The 13730-nt window shown below is 40.7% G+C and overlaps 1 long non-coding RNA gene across 1 annotated transcript; it reads left to right on the forward strand.

The window, feature by feature from the left end:
• The first annotated feature begins 377 nt into the window (after nt 1-377).
• On the forward strand, nt 378-10826 carry LOC103880859. The gene is made up of 5 exons (XR_642125.4): nt 378-785; nt 1101-1292; nt 4726-4774; nt 7469-7573; nt 10543-10826. It is a non-coding gene; the product is annotated as an uncharacterized LOC103880859 (long non-coding RNA).
• Nucleotides 10827-13730: the final 2904 nt, after the last annotated feature.

The following is a 13730-nucleotide window of genomic DNA, read 5'->3' on the forward strand; positions in this document are numbered from 1 at the left end:
GGATTTGCACTTCTGGATAGATTGTGCTGTTAAGGCCTCGCTGAGAAGGAGACACCAGAGGAAAGATCTGAGGGAGGAGATGTAGGAGCTCTGTGGATATCTGGGGATGGGGGTTGCAATGAGAGAGAGAATCCTAAGCTTCCCATGGATTTTTCCCTGTCAATGTATTCATCACTGACAAATAGTAATGTTCCCCCAATTTTGATGCAAGGGATGCTGCGTTGTTGTTTGGCAATGTGAATTGTTCAGGATTAAAGGCCACAGTTACCTTCATGGTTCACACAATTAGGACATGGTTTCAGACCTTTGATGCTTTGAACAAATTGAGGCTATAGCCACAAATAGTAACTGTGTATGCTTCTATAAAATGGATGTTTTGGGAATACGTATAAACAGGTCCTTGCAATAACCTCTCACTTAAGTGGTACAGTCCAGTTTTGTAAGGTGTTTATAGCTACTTGAGTAACAATGCTGTATGAATTGCAAACTGTTGCTTCGCACCCAACGTCAGGATACTCAACCATGATTGGAATCAATAAGCTACAGGTGAGAACACATTTCCGTGTGTTTGGATGTGGACCTAAGAGATTATTTATTTCATTAACTTCAGAAAAGGAACAATGCCTTAAGTAAGCAGAAAAGCCTGTTCAGTATCTTTGACCACAAGTCTGAATCCCAGACATTACCATAGGAGGTTACTAATTGGTCATAGTTGATTACATCACAATAGGTGTGGCCCTATAAAGGCCAGACCAGCTTCAGCCTTAGGCTAATTTCTCCTAAGGGTGTGTAGTGGTTTGGAGGGTTTTTAAAATTGTTGTTGTTATGTTTTTATTTTATTTTACTTTATTTTTAAATAGAGATGAGGTCTTGCTATGTTGTCCAGGCTGGTCTCAAACTCCTGGGCTCAAGCAATTTGCCTGTCTTGGCCTCCCAAAGTGCTGGGATTGCAGATGTGAGCCATTGCTATATGTTGGCCCTTGGTATATTTTAAATAGTTAAAAATACTGTTTTTTTTTTTTTCTTGCTGAATACTTACTTAGGGAAATTGGTTTGTGTCTGTGGCAAAGGAATTCAACAATGTTTTCTTTCATTCTCAGTTCACACGATTTTGAGAAAATAGAAGACTATCATTTACAGCTGGTGTGGCCCTGTGGCGGTGTGGACCCAGATTTCAAGCACAGAGGAAGATCAGACACTGATGTCCTGCATCTGATATGTATATAACACAATTCTCAATTGTCCTTTGATTGTGTTTTACTCCCTTCTGTACAATAGACTCATTTTTAAAGGTACATCCCTCACTGAACTTCCTCTCTTAATATCTGGTTAGGCACTGTGTCCGTGTATATCCTATGGTTAGAGCTGTTAATTATGATGATGGTGAGAGTTCTCCCTGTGTAGTTGAAAATAACCTATTTGATAAGTTCTAACACTGCTGAACCCAGATTAAACTGAAAGCCCCAGAAAAGGTCAATATTTAACTAGAGCTAAATGCCTTTATATTTGGAAGTGTAACTTTCTGAAATATTTTCATCCAGTTTGTACTGGTACCATGGAGGTTTGGTAGAAACCATATGTTCATTAGGCTTTGACTTGCATCATAGCCATGTTCTCAATGCTCAACATTGAGCAATGAAAGGCAGGGTTATTTTAGTAACCTGGGACCTTGCAAGGCTATCAAAATAGCCTGATATTTCTATAAACTGTAGAGTTGGGAAACAATTCGAGGTGATCCTGTTTGTCTCCTTGGATTGCTGAAAAAAGGACCCTCCTGGCATTCTACCCTGGGATCTCTGAAGGCTGTGTGAACCTTCCCATATGAGGTGCACTCTGCTGTGTGGCCTTCTGGTTAAGCAGTTTTATTTACAACTTACTGAAATTGCTGTTGGTAATGATCCAGCATAAACTTATTTGTGGTGCATTTCAAGAAAGAAAACTACAGCTGTAGCATGCCAATTATATATTATTCTTTTCTCCATAGCACAGAGTAGGTTCACAGTAACAATCAAAGGTAAATAGTTTATTATTTATGATATATTCTTCTTTGTGGTTTTAATAATACATGCTTATTGTAGGTAATTTAGAAAGTTATACACATTTCATGTGAAAGTCATTAGAGTACTTTCAAACCTTTCTATTGGCTTCCAATCTCGAATGGATCAGCACACACACTCTCTTGATGACTTGGGCAAACCCTGAAGGCAAGGTTCAGCAGACATTGGCTTGTTGGGCTGTGTGCCAGGTCCTTATGATTGTGTTTTATTTATCAAAAGTATTCTGTAATCTCAGCACTTTGGGAGGCAGAGGCGGGCAGATCACAAGGTCAGAAGATGGAGACCATCCTGGCTAACATGGTGAAACCCCGTCTCTACTAAAAACACACAAAAATTAGCCAGGCGTGGTGGCGGGCACCTGTAGTCCCAGCTACTCGGGAGGCTGAGGCAGGAGAATGGCGTGAACCCAGGAGGCGGAACTTGCAGTGAGCCGAGATCGCGCCACTGCACTCCAGCCTGGGTGACAGAGCGAGACTCTGTCTCAAAAAAAAAAAAAAAAAGAAAAAGAAAAAAAAAAAAGCATTGGGGGCAGGAAGAGATAAGGGGACCAGGTGAGAGAGGGTAGTCAGCGTCATAAACCCATTATGACTTCATCAACTTGTCACCCTGGTTTTGAACCAATCATTTTACTTCTCTAGGTTTCAATTACCTCAACTAAAATGATGGTCCAATAAATGAGTGATTCTTAGTATTTTCTTTCTCTCTCTCTCTCTTTTTTTTTTTTTCCCAGACATAGTCTCACTCTGTTGCCCAGGCTAAAGTGCAGTGGCACAATCTCGGCTCACTGCAACCTCCACCTCCTGGATTCAAGTGATTCTCTGCCTCAGCCTTCCGAGGTAGCTGGGATCACAGGTGCCTGCCACCACGCCCGGCTAATTTTTTTTTTTTTTTTTTTGAGACGGAGTCTCGCTCTGTCACCCAGGCTGGAGTGCAGTGGCGCACGTTCTCTGCTCACTGCAAGCTCCGCCTCCCGGGTTCACGCAATTCTCCTGCCTCAGCTTCCCAAGTGGCTGGGACTACAGGCGCCCGCCACCACGCCCAGCTAATTTTTTGTACCTTTTTTAGTAGAGACGGGTTTTCACCATGTTAGCCAGGATGCTCTTGATCTCCTGACCTCAGGCAATCTGCCCGTCTTGGCCTCCCAAAGTGCTAGGATTACAGGCGTGAGTCATCGTGCCTGGCCAATATTTTACTTTCAAGGAGCTTTTTGAGAAGCTGGTGAATGGTGTGGGAATTTTTATAAAAAGCAGATGTGCACATACACAAAAATTCAGGAACCTCAAGGACACCTATGGACCTCTCCAAAGAGCTCAGTGTTTTCCAGTTTCATACATATATATGATTCTTGTGTCTTCCATCATTCGAATCATATCAGTCCCCTGCCTAAAACTCTCCAGTGCTTTCCCTTAAAATTAGAATTAAAATAAGAACCAGCGACAACTGGTTGTCAACAAGATGTGGTTACTCTGCCCTCATCACTTACCGCTTTTCTACTTAGTTGTTTGCCCCAGCCACACAGATTTTCTTTTTTTGTAAGCTGTAGTAGTGCAGGTATAATTGACAGACAAGGCCGGGCACGGTGGCTCACGCCTGTAATCCCAGCACTTTGGGAGGCCGAGGCGGGCGGATCACGAGGTCAGATCGAGACCATCCTGGCTAACACGGTGAAACCCCGTCTCTACTAAAAATACAAAAAAATTAGCCGGGTGTGGTGGCGGGCGCCTGTAGTCCCAGCTATTCGGGAGGCTGAGGCAGGAGAATGGCGTGAACCCGGGAGGCGGAGCTTGCAGTGAGCCGAGATCGCACCACTGCACTCCAGCCTGGGCGACAGAGCAAGATTACGTGTCAAAAAAAAAAAAAAAAAAAAAAAATTGACAGACAAGAAGCTGCCCTTATTTAAAGTGTACCATTTGATAAATATTGCCATAGGTGACAGCTGTGAAAGAATCAGTGCAATAAAGATAGCAGACATATCCATGACATTCCAATGTTCCGTATCCCTATGTATGCACAGTGATGAAACCTACATTATTGCTCCAAAGAGATTAGTTATTTATGTCATACTATGTCATGTTTATGTTTAACTAGGACTATATTATTATTAAGGCAATTATAGATGTATTGAAAGAAAAAACATTCACCTGGATGATTTGAATGTTCCTGAGTTCCTTTCGTTATATGCGTATACTTCCTACCACGATCCAATGTTATGTAAGCAAAATCTTTCACTAGGAATCCTGAGTTAATGAGTGTTATTGTGTATCCTCTTCTCATTGCTTTTAGTTTCAGGGTCATTTGAGTCTTAACCATTTTAAACATGGAGTCTTTGACACATTTAACCCATAATAAATTATAAAAGAAATTTTAAAGAATTCTATAATCATAAAAGTTTAACATATGTTAAATCATTTTAAAATAGTAAAAGTGTGGTCAAATATATTCATGGATGTGTGGTCTTGACAATCTCTATTCAGTAAGTTATCTAAGAAAGAATATATGGTAGCTTATGTTTTATATGTGGTATAGGTCAATTTCTCTTTATTGGCAATTACATAAAAATAATAGCCTGCATAGTAGAGTTATCGGCTAGCAGCCACCTTTGCCTAAGGGAGGTGACATAATTTCTAATTGCTTTTGTTTAATCTTAATAATTCTTGCATGGACTTAGCAAAAGTTGAAGAAAGTGAACAAAAACAGCAGTGGAAAGTTCATAAAAGGTAAAGCATACTATATATTAGATATTATTGTTTTACTTAATAATCTACTCTTACCACATATTTTACTCTTTCTCTTTTGTAGGAGTTTTCAATAGTGTTTCAGTTATACAGTACTTTATATTTCTGGACCTAAAACATAACCACAGGATATTTTTTGTAGCATTATAGTGAAGCACTGTAAACAAGTGAAATATCTATCAGTTGATAAGTAGTTCAAGAAATATGTTGGACCGGGCACAGTGGATCACGCCTGTAATCCCAGCACTTTGGGAGGCGGAGGCAGGTGGATCGCTTGAGCCCAGGAGTTACAGACCAGCCTGAACAACAGGGCAAAACCCTGTCTTTAAATAAAATAATATAAACGTGTGTATATATATTTTGTATGAAATAATCATACATACTGTAAAATACAATGAAGTTATTTATAAGTAACTCTATAAAAATAAATTTATAAATAATAGAATGACATGTATAATTTGATACTTTTTTGTTTTTGTTTTTTGGTTTTTTTTGAGACTGAGTTTTGATCTTGTTGCCCAGGCTGGAGTGCAATGGTGCAATCTCGGCTCACTGCAACCTCCGCCTCCTGGGTTCAAGCAATTCTCCTGCCTCAGCCTCCGGAGTAGCTGGGATTACAGCCATGCACCACCACGGCCGGCTAATTTTGTATGTTTCTAGTAGAGATGGGGTTTCTCTGTGTTGGTTAGGCTGGTCTTGAACTCCCAACCTCAGGTGATCTGTCCTCCTCGGCCTCCCAAAGTGCTGGGATTACAGGTGTAAGCCACCATGCCCAGCTCTAATTTGATACATTTTTATGTATGTATACATCTGTGATACTGTCACCATGTCAAGATACTAAAAATATCCAACACCTCAGAAACTACTCTTTCCCCTTTGCAATCCTCCCCTCATACCATTCCCTGCCCTGCCTTCCCCTGGCAGTCATTGATCTGTTGTATATCACTATAAAAAATTTAATAGGTTTTTGGAGTTTCAAATAAACAGAATGATAGAGTGTGCTCTTTTTTTTGTCTGGCCTGTTTCTCTTGGAATGGTTATTCTGTTATTCATCCATGAGTGCATCAATGATTCATTTCTTTCGTTGCTGAGTGGTGTTCCATTATATAGATACCCCACAGTTTGTCTGTTTTCCTGTCAATGGACATTTGAGATACTTCCAGTTTTTGATCATTACAAATAAAGCTGTTAGGTACCTTTGTGTGTGGGAACACATGTTGTGTGAACATATGCTTTTATTTCTGTTGAGGTATAATTCACCTATTGTCAAATTCACTTTCAAGGTGTACAGAGTTGTATGAATTTTGACAAATACATGTAGTCATTTATCTACCGTTACAATCAAGATATGGAATCTTTCTATGACGCCCAGAAAATTCCCTTGGGTTTCTTTGTATTTCAATGCCTTCGACCTACTTCCAGCCCCTGGCAACCACTGATCTAATTTCTATGCATATAGTGTTGATTTTTTATAGTATCATATACTTGGGATCGTTGAATAATGATCCATTTGTTTCTAATTTCTTTCACTCAGCACCATGCTTCTGAGACTCCTCCATGTTGTTGTATGTATGAGTGGTTCATTTTTGTTGTTGATGAGTATTATATTGTATGGATATGTGACAGTTTGCTAATTCATTCATCAGTTCCTGGACATTTCGGTTGTTTCTAGGACTTTGTGTATGTACGGCATAAAACATGTAAAAACCATGTTTATTTCTAAGATCTGAATTTCAACATAAAACAGTTAAAATGTCCATGATAAATGCAGAAAAATGTTTGGTCCACCCATGCTTTTCTTTTTCCTTTTTTTTTTTTTTGTGTGTGTGAGTGTGTGTGTGTGTGTGTGTGTGTGTGTGTGTGACAGGGTCCCATTCTGTCTTCCAGGCTGGAGTGCAGTGGCATGATCTTGACTCACTGCAGCCTCAACCCCCACCCAGGCTCAAGGGATCTTCCTACCTTAGCCTCCTGAATAGCTGGGACCACAGGTGCACACCACACCCACCTGGCTAATTTATTTTTCGTTTTTTTTCTCTTCTTCTTCTTTTTTTTTTTTTATTATTCATAGAGACAGGTTTTCACCATGTTACCAAGGCTGATTTTTTTTTTCTAGGAATGAAAACATGACGGTTTGCCTTTAGTTGGGAATCTATTTCCTCATTACTGCCACTTCTACCACTAGCACTAGCCCCACCCCTACATGAGTACTTAATTGTCATGAAAATAGTCAGTAAGTGAGGGTGTGAAAATTCAAGGAGCGGCTGGGCAAGGTGGCTCACGCCTGTAATGCCAGCACTTTGGGAAGCTGAGGCAGGCAGATCACCTGAGCTGAGGAGTTCAAGACCAGCCTGGCCAACATGGTGAAACCCCATCTCTACTAAAAATACAAAAACTAGCCGGGCGTGGTGGTGGATGCCTGTAATCCCAGCTACTCAGGAGACTGAGGCAGGAGAATTGCTTGAACCCAGGAGGCGGAGGTTGCAGTGAGCCGACACAGTGCCACTGCACTCCAGCCTTGGTGACAGAGTGAGACGCTGTCTCAAAAAAAAAAAAAAAAAAAAAAAAAACGAAAATTCAAGCAGCAAAAAATGCTCTATGTATTTCATATGTAATATTGCTTAGAGATTTCCTGAAAATACATTATTAAGTGTATGTTTATGGTGGTGATCATTGCAGACAAATGAAGAATTCAGAGCCCAATCCTAACCTCAAGCCAAGAAGTAAGAAAAGGAAGAAAAAATCAAGAAACTCAGAACAGAACCCCAGCAACATTGAACCAAGGTAATGGAACTACATATGTATTGTGTCATGTCACATTGAGATCTATGGTAGGAAATTATCTTGTTAGATGGAAGTAAAATATGACTAGTAGCAGACTTTTTGGCAAATTCTCATTTTCTTTTAAATAACTCTATAGGAAAAAAAACAACTCTATGGATTTTATTTTTTAAGACAATCAACCATTTTCATGTGTGGAAAAGACCCAGGCATTACTAAACTGTCCTGAATGTTTTCTGACAACATATTAAACAAGTAAAATTGTTTGTTTGTTTGTTTGTTTTTAAACAGAACTTCACTCTGTTGCCCAAGCCAGAGGGCAGTGGCATGATCAAGGCTCACTGCAGCCTCAACCTCCTAGGCGCAAGTGATCCTCCCTCCTCAGCCTCCAGTATGTTCTGCAAGAACATAGAACCCCACACCTGGCTAATTTGAAAATATTTTGTAGAGACAGGGTCTCACTGTGTTGCCCAGGCTGGTCTCAAACTCCTGACCTTAAGTGATCCTCCTGCCTCAGCCTCCCAAAGTGCTGGAATTACAGGCATGAACCATCACACCTAGCCACAAAACTTGTTTAGAGAAAAAATTGTTATGATGATGTGAATAATTGGGTCCACAATGTTTCCTTTTAGAAAGAAAATTGGCTGGGCACGGTGGCTCACGCCTGTAATCCTAGCACTTTGGGAGGTAGAGGCGGGAGGATCACCTGAGGTCGGGAGTTTGAAACCAGCCTGACCGACATGGAGAAACCCCGTCTCTACTAAAAATACAAAAAAATTAGCCAGGCGTGGTGGCACATGCCTGTAATCCCAGATACTCGGGAGGCTGAGGCAGGAGAATCGCTTGAACCCAGGAGGCAGAGGTTGCAGTGAGCTGAGATCGCGCCATTGCACTCCAGTCTGGGCGACAAGAGTGAAACTCCGTCTCAAAAAAAAAAAAAAAAAGAAAGAAAAGAAAAGAAAGAAAATTGGAAAATTGGAGCTGGGCACGGTGGCTTATGCCTGTTATCCCAGCACTTTGGGAGGCCGTGGTGGGGTGGATTACCTGAGGTCAGGAGTTTGAGAGCAGCCTGGCTAACATGGTGAAACCCCATCTCTACAGAAATACAAAAAAAATTAGCCAGGCATGATGGCGGGTGCCTGTAATCCCAGTTACTCGAGGGGCTCAGGTGGGAGAATCGCTTCACCCTGGAAGGCGGAGGTTGCAGTGAGCCGAGATTGTGCCATTGCACTCCAACCTGGGCGACAGAGCAAGACTCCATCTCAGGAGAAGAAAGAAAGAGAAAGAGAGAGAGAAGGAAGGAAGGAAGGAAAGGAAAGAAGAAGAAGAAGGAAGGAAGGAAGGAAAGAAAGAAAATTGGGCCATATGCAAGACCTCATCTCAAAAAGAAAAGAAAATCCTTACATTTTAATAATCCCAAAGCCCTCTGTATACCTGTGTGAATCTCAAATACTATATTTTATATTTTAAAAACCTTTAAACTTTATACATCCAGCTACTTTCTCTTTGAGGAAAAGTACCATGCATGCTAAAAATCTTCACTAGGTAGTCTTCACTTTTAGAGATGCTTAAACATTCTCCTCAAGACACTCTCCTTTGCAGGGAATATGCAGAAAGTGAAGATTGCATTTTAACATAGTGGATGCTCACTAGGTGTTTGTTGATTGAATTAGTTTGTTTCTACCATTTTATTGAAAAGTAAGTTAAGCAAAAGTCAGCATTGAACTCCAAATGACACAATCCAGTGGCCTTTTCCTAGCCTCACTCTAGTTCACTTCATAGTATCTGATCATTTCTTTTCAATGAAGTTTTTTTTTCCTATCCTCCAACTTCCTTTTTTACTTTTTTTTTTTTTTTTTTTTTTTGAGACAGAGTCTCGCTCTGTCACCCAGGCTGGAGCACAGTGGTGAGATCTCAGCTCACTGCAACCTGTGCTACCCAGGTTCAAGTGATTCTTATGCCTTAACTGGAATTACAGGTGCCCCCCACCATGCCCGGCTAATTTTTATATTTTTAGTAGAAATGGGATTTCACCATATTAGTCAGGCTGGTCTCGAACTCCTGACCTCAGGTGATCTGCCCACCTCAACCTCCCAAAGTGCTGGGATTACAGACGTGAGCCACGGCACCTGGCCCCTTTTTTATTTCTGAGAATTCAGTTACTCTCCCTCATTTTACCCCTCAATAGGGCATTCTTGAAGGTTCTGTCCTCAGCTCATGACAAATTACATGCATTTATGATGAGGTAGTCTTTTATAGTAGAAAGGGAACTGAATTAGATGTGTGAGGAATTGCATTCAAATCTTGATCATGTTTCACACTGTGTGACCTTTGTCCATTTACTCAAACTTTTGGAATTCATTTCCTCATCTACAAGCAGTGAAATGAAACTATTTGCCCAACCTACATTACAGGGTTATAATGAGGATCAAAACAGATGATAGATCTAAAAGCTTTGACAAGTATATATTACCATGCAAATGGATGTTACTTTCTATTCATTGTTACTATTATTAGACAGCTAGGTCACTGACACTATGAGACAGAATCTTTGTATAAACTTATTTGGCTCCCAAGGGTATCAGACTAATGACCTTGTATTATATTAATTATCCATATTTGAACCAACTATTCTAACAGGTCCAAGCCATATAGAGTATTATTTTGCATATGTTTATCATGAAATCTAATTTGTCATTATTTTGTAGTAATATTTCACAGGGCCTTTGATGAGGATACCAACTTTCCTACCATTCGAGTGTTAGCAGGAATAGTCATTATGTTGAGTTTAAAATGCTTATTATATGTCTACACAAGTCTTTTCCATACACTGATACTGTTAGGTCCTTGAAAGTTAATAAATTAAAGTTTAGTGTATAATCTCTTTAAAAGCCCACAAACATCTACTGTTATATATTCTGGCCTGCATATTGTATTGCAAGCATTTAAACATTTGGCTATTTGTATTACAGGAGCATGGACGCTCAGGCTGTTCATAGATTTCAGGATCATTTCCACTACTTCCACAGGCAGATAGAGGGCCATCCCCACCACCGTCTCTACCACCACCGTCTCTTCCCAGAGGAGTTTTTACTCTTCCTCCAACTCCTTTACCTGAGCTAAGTGGTAAACCATCATCATCACCATCACCTTTGGAGACCTCCTCTACCACCACCTTTGTTGAGAGGCCTACTCTCCAGGATCCCCACCTGCTCTGTCTTATGGAGTGAAACAGAAATAAATGTGTAAGACTCAATTACATATGTTGATTCTTGAACTACATGAGAATTCTCCTTGAAGAGAATCAACTCATCAAGGCAAAACTTTAAATAGTTTTTGATGACTTTGGTCCACTGGTGATCATTAATGAGTGAAAAGTGATTAGGTGGCTGGGCATGGTGGCTCACACCTATAATCTCAGCACTTTGGGAGGCCACAGTGGGTGGATCACTTGAGGCCAGGATTTTGAGACCGGCCTGGGCAACATGGTAAAACACCATCTCTACTAAAAAATACACAAATTAACCAGGCATGGTGGAAGGTGCCTGTAATCCCAGCTACTCGGGAGGCTGAGGCAGGAGAATCACTTGAACCCAGGAGGCGGAGGTTGCAGTGAACCAAGATCATGCCACTGCACTCCAGCCTGGGCAACAGAGCAAGATTCTATCTCAGAAAAAAAAAAAAGCATAAAAGAAAGCTGATTAGCCATGTATAAGTATTGTATAATGTTAGAGAATATGACTGCTCATTTTTTATTTCCTTTGTGAGCTCACCATGTTATCAATACAATATCTCAATAAATAGAAAGTCTATAGAGAATATTAAATTCATGTAGAAGGCAAAGATAAATTATTAAAGTGGTGTAATGATAATTGTATTAGTTTTTCAGGGCTTTCATACAAAATTCCTATAAACTAGGTGGCTCCAAGCAACAAAAATTTATCTCTCACAGTTTTGGAGTCCAGAAGTTCAAAGTCAAAGTGTTGGCAGGGCGACACTTTCTTTGGACGTCCTAGCAGAGTAATTGTTCCTTGTCTCTTCCAGCTTCTGGATAGTTGTTGGCATTAATTGGTTTGTGGCCACCTCTCTCTCTACTCCGTGTTCTCATAGCCTTCCCCTCTGTATGTCTGTAAATTCCTCCTACCTCTCATAAGTGTCAAAAAGTCTACTGAAAAAGATTTTCTTTTAAGAAAACCAAAAGAGACTTTATTCCAATAAACAGTTTGCAAACCAGGGAGACACAGTCTTCTGTATAAAACAAAGATGCATTCAGAGAGAAGGGAGGGTTATTTTATTTTATTTTTTGCCTTCCTTTAACTGAGAGTGCCCTGAGTGGAAGAGTGATTATCCTTTATAGACAAAGTTCCACCCAAGTTTCCCATTCTGGTCCACTTATGTAAATAAAGAAAGCAAACTTGCTCAGTTCTAATTCCTTGACTTGCTCAGTTCTGATTGGTCCACACAGGTCACAGTCTATTGGCTGATTCTGGCAACATAAACAGGAACAGACAGTTATGAAAGTCCCAAAGTTAAGCGAGCATGGAGTTTTCCAGGACTGCAAATTATGTGCGTGACCTCTAGTAAGCAAATGGCCTGTTGGCTCTGTTTTTAATTTAGGCCCAGTTAGCCACTCAACGTCCATCTTAGAGGACTGGCTCTTTCAGGGTTCACATTTGGGGTCCACCCAAATAATCCAGGATAAGCTCCTTCTCTTAATATCCTTAACATAATCATATATTTTGCCATATAAAGTAATACTCACAGGTTCTAGGAATTAGGACATGGGCATTTACTGTTGGGGACCACCATCCATTCCACTACAATAACATAGGAAATACATTCTCAAAAGTAATTTTGATTATTTTACCATCTTTAAGTAGTGTTACACACAGGGATGATCCAGCGGCAGCAGGCTAGCCAGGAGAACCACACAGCCTAGTGGTAGTGGATTGGGCAGGAGAACCACAAAGGCTGCAAACAGCATGTAGTTCATATAGCAGTTTCACCTAGTATCGTCCCCCTACGAACCTCCAAAACAAAAGGCCCCCATACAGCCTGCATTCCACAGGAGAGGGTAGTGGGAGGCTCAGATGTTCCTTATAGATAAGTAATGAATCTCCGTGTTGGCCCCTGCCAGATTTATAAGCTCAGAACTCTAAACATGCATTCAGGTGCATCTGCCATACAGGGTCATTCTCACAGTATGCTTAAGTTATTGCTGTCAGGCATGTTTACCATACACAGGTGTATCTACCATACAACTGCATATGAATAAACTTCTGGATAAAACAGGCAGCAGTGGAACACATGAACAGGGAAAGGAAAGGAAGTATAGGGCAAATAAATTACAGGTGAGCACAACATCTAACATGATGTCATGTTAGGCTCAGTTAAGTCAGAAATGAAAACTATCATGATGGTGTCTTTGGCAGATGGAATCATTGGTCCCACTTCTTCACCGCCTCATTGTATCCACACGTTTTGTCATGTATCTTTGTATGTCTCTCAGTAGAATTGGGGTGTATTTCCCTAACTATTTATTTGTTTTTGACACAAGGTCTCTGTCACTCAGGCTGGAGGGCAGTGGCGCAATCACAGCTCACTGCAGCCTCGATCTTCTAGGCTTAAGTGATCCTCCCACCTCAGTCTCCCAAAGTAATGGCATTAGAGATGTGAGCCACTCCACTTGGTCCTGTCTCTTTCATATTAGGCTCAGACATATGATTGTCACTGGCCAAAGGGATATAAGCAAAAATGACAGCATGTCAATTCTGAACTTAGGACACAGGAGGCATTGTAGTTTTTCTACTTGCTCTCTTTTTCCCTCTGTCATCACCATCCCTTGGCTAGCCTACTGATTCTAAAAAGATGAGAGATATGTAGAGCACACCCAGACCCAGCCTTGCAGCCATCTAGCTGAACCTGGTTCAAATCAGCCAACCAACTACCAGGCAATCTGCAGATGTGTGAGTAAAAAAGATGTTTACTGTCACATACCACTGAGATTTAATGATTTTCTCTAGGCCACAATAACAACCTAATAAAATATCACAGGGGTGCTCAGAAATACAGAGATTAAGAGGCACTGCACAGAATGGATAGGAGTTCATACTTTGGGAGTCAAAGTCCAGCTCTGCCACTTAACTACCTGTGGAAATGT

Source organism: Papio anubis, chromosome X (assembly GCF_008728515.1).
Source record: "Papio anubis isolate 15944 chromosome X, Panubis1.0, whole genome shotgun sequence".
NCBI classification, from domain to species: Eukaryota; Metazoa; Chordata; class Mammalia; order Primates; family Cercopithecidae; genus Papio; species Papio anubis.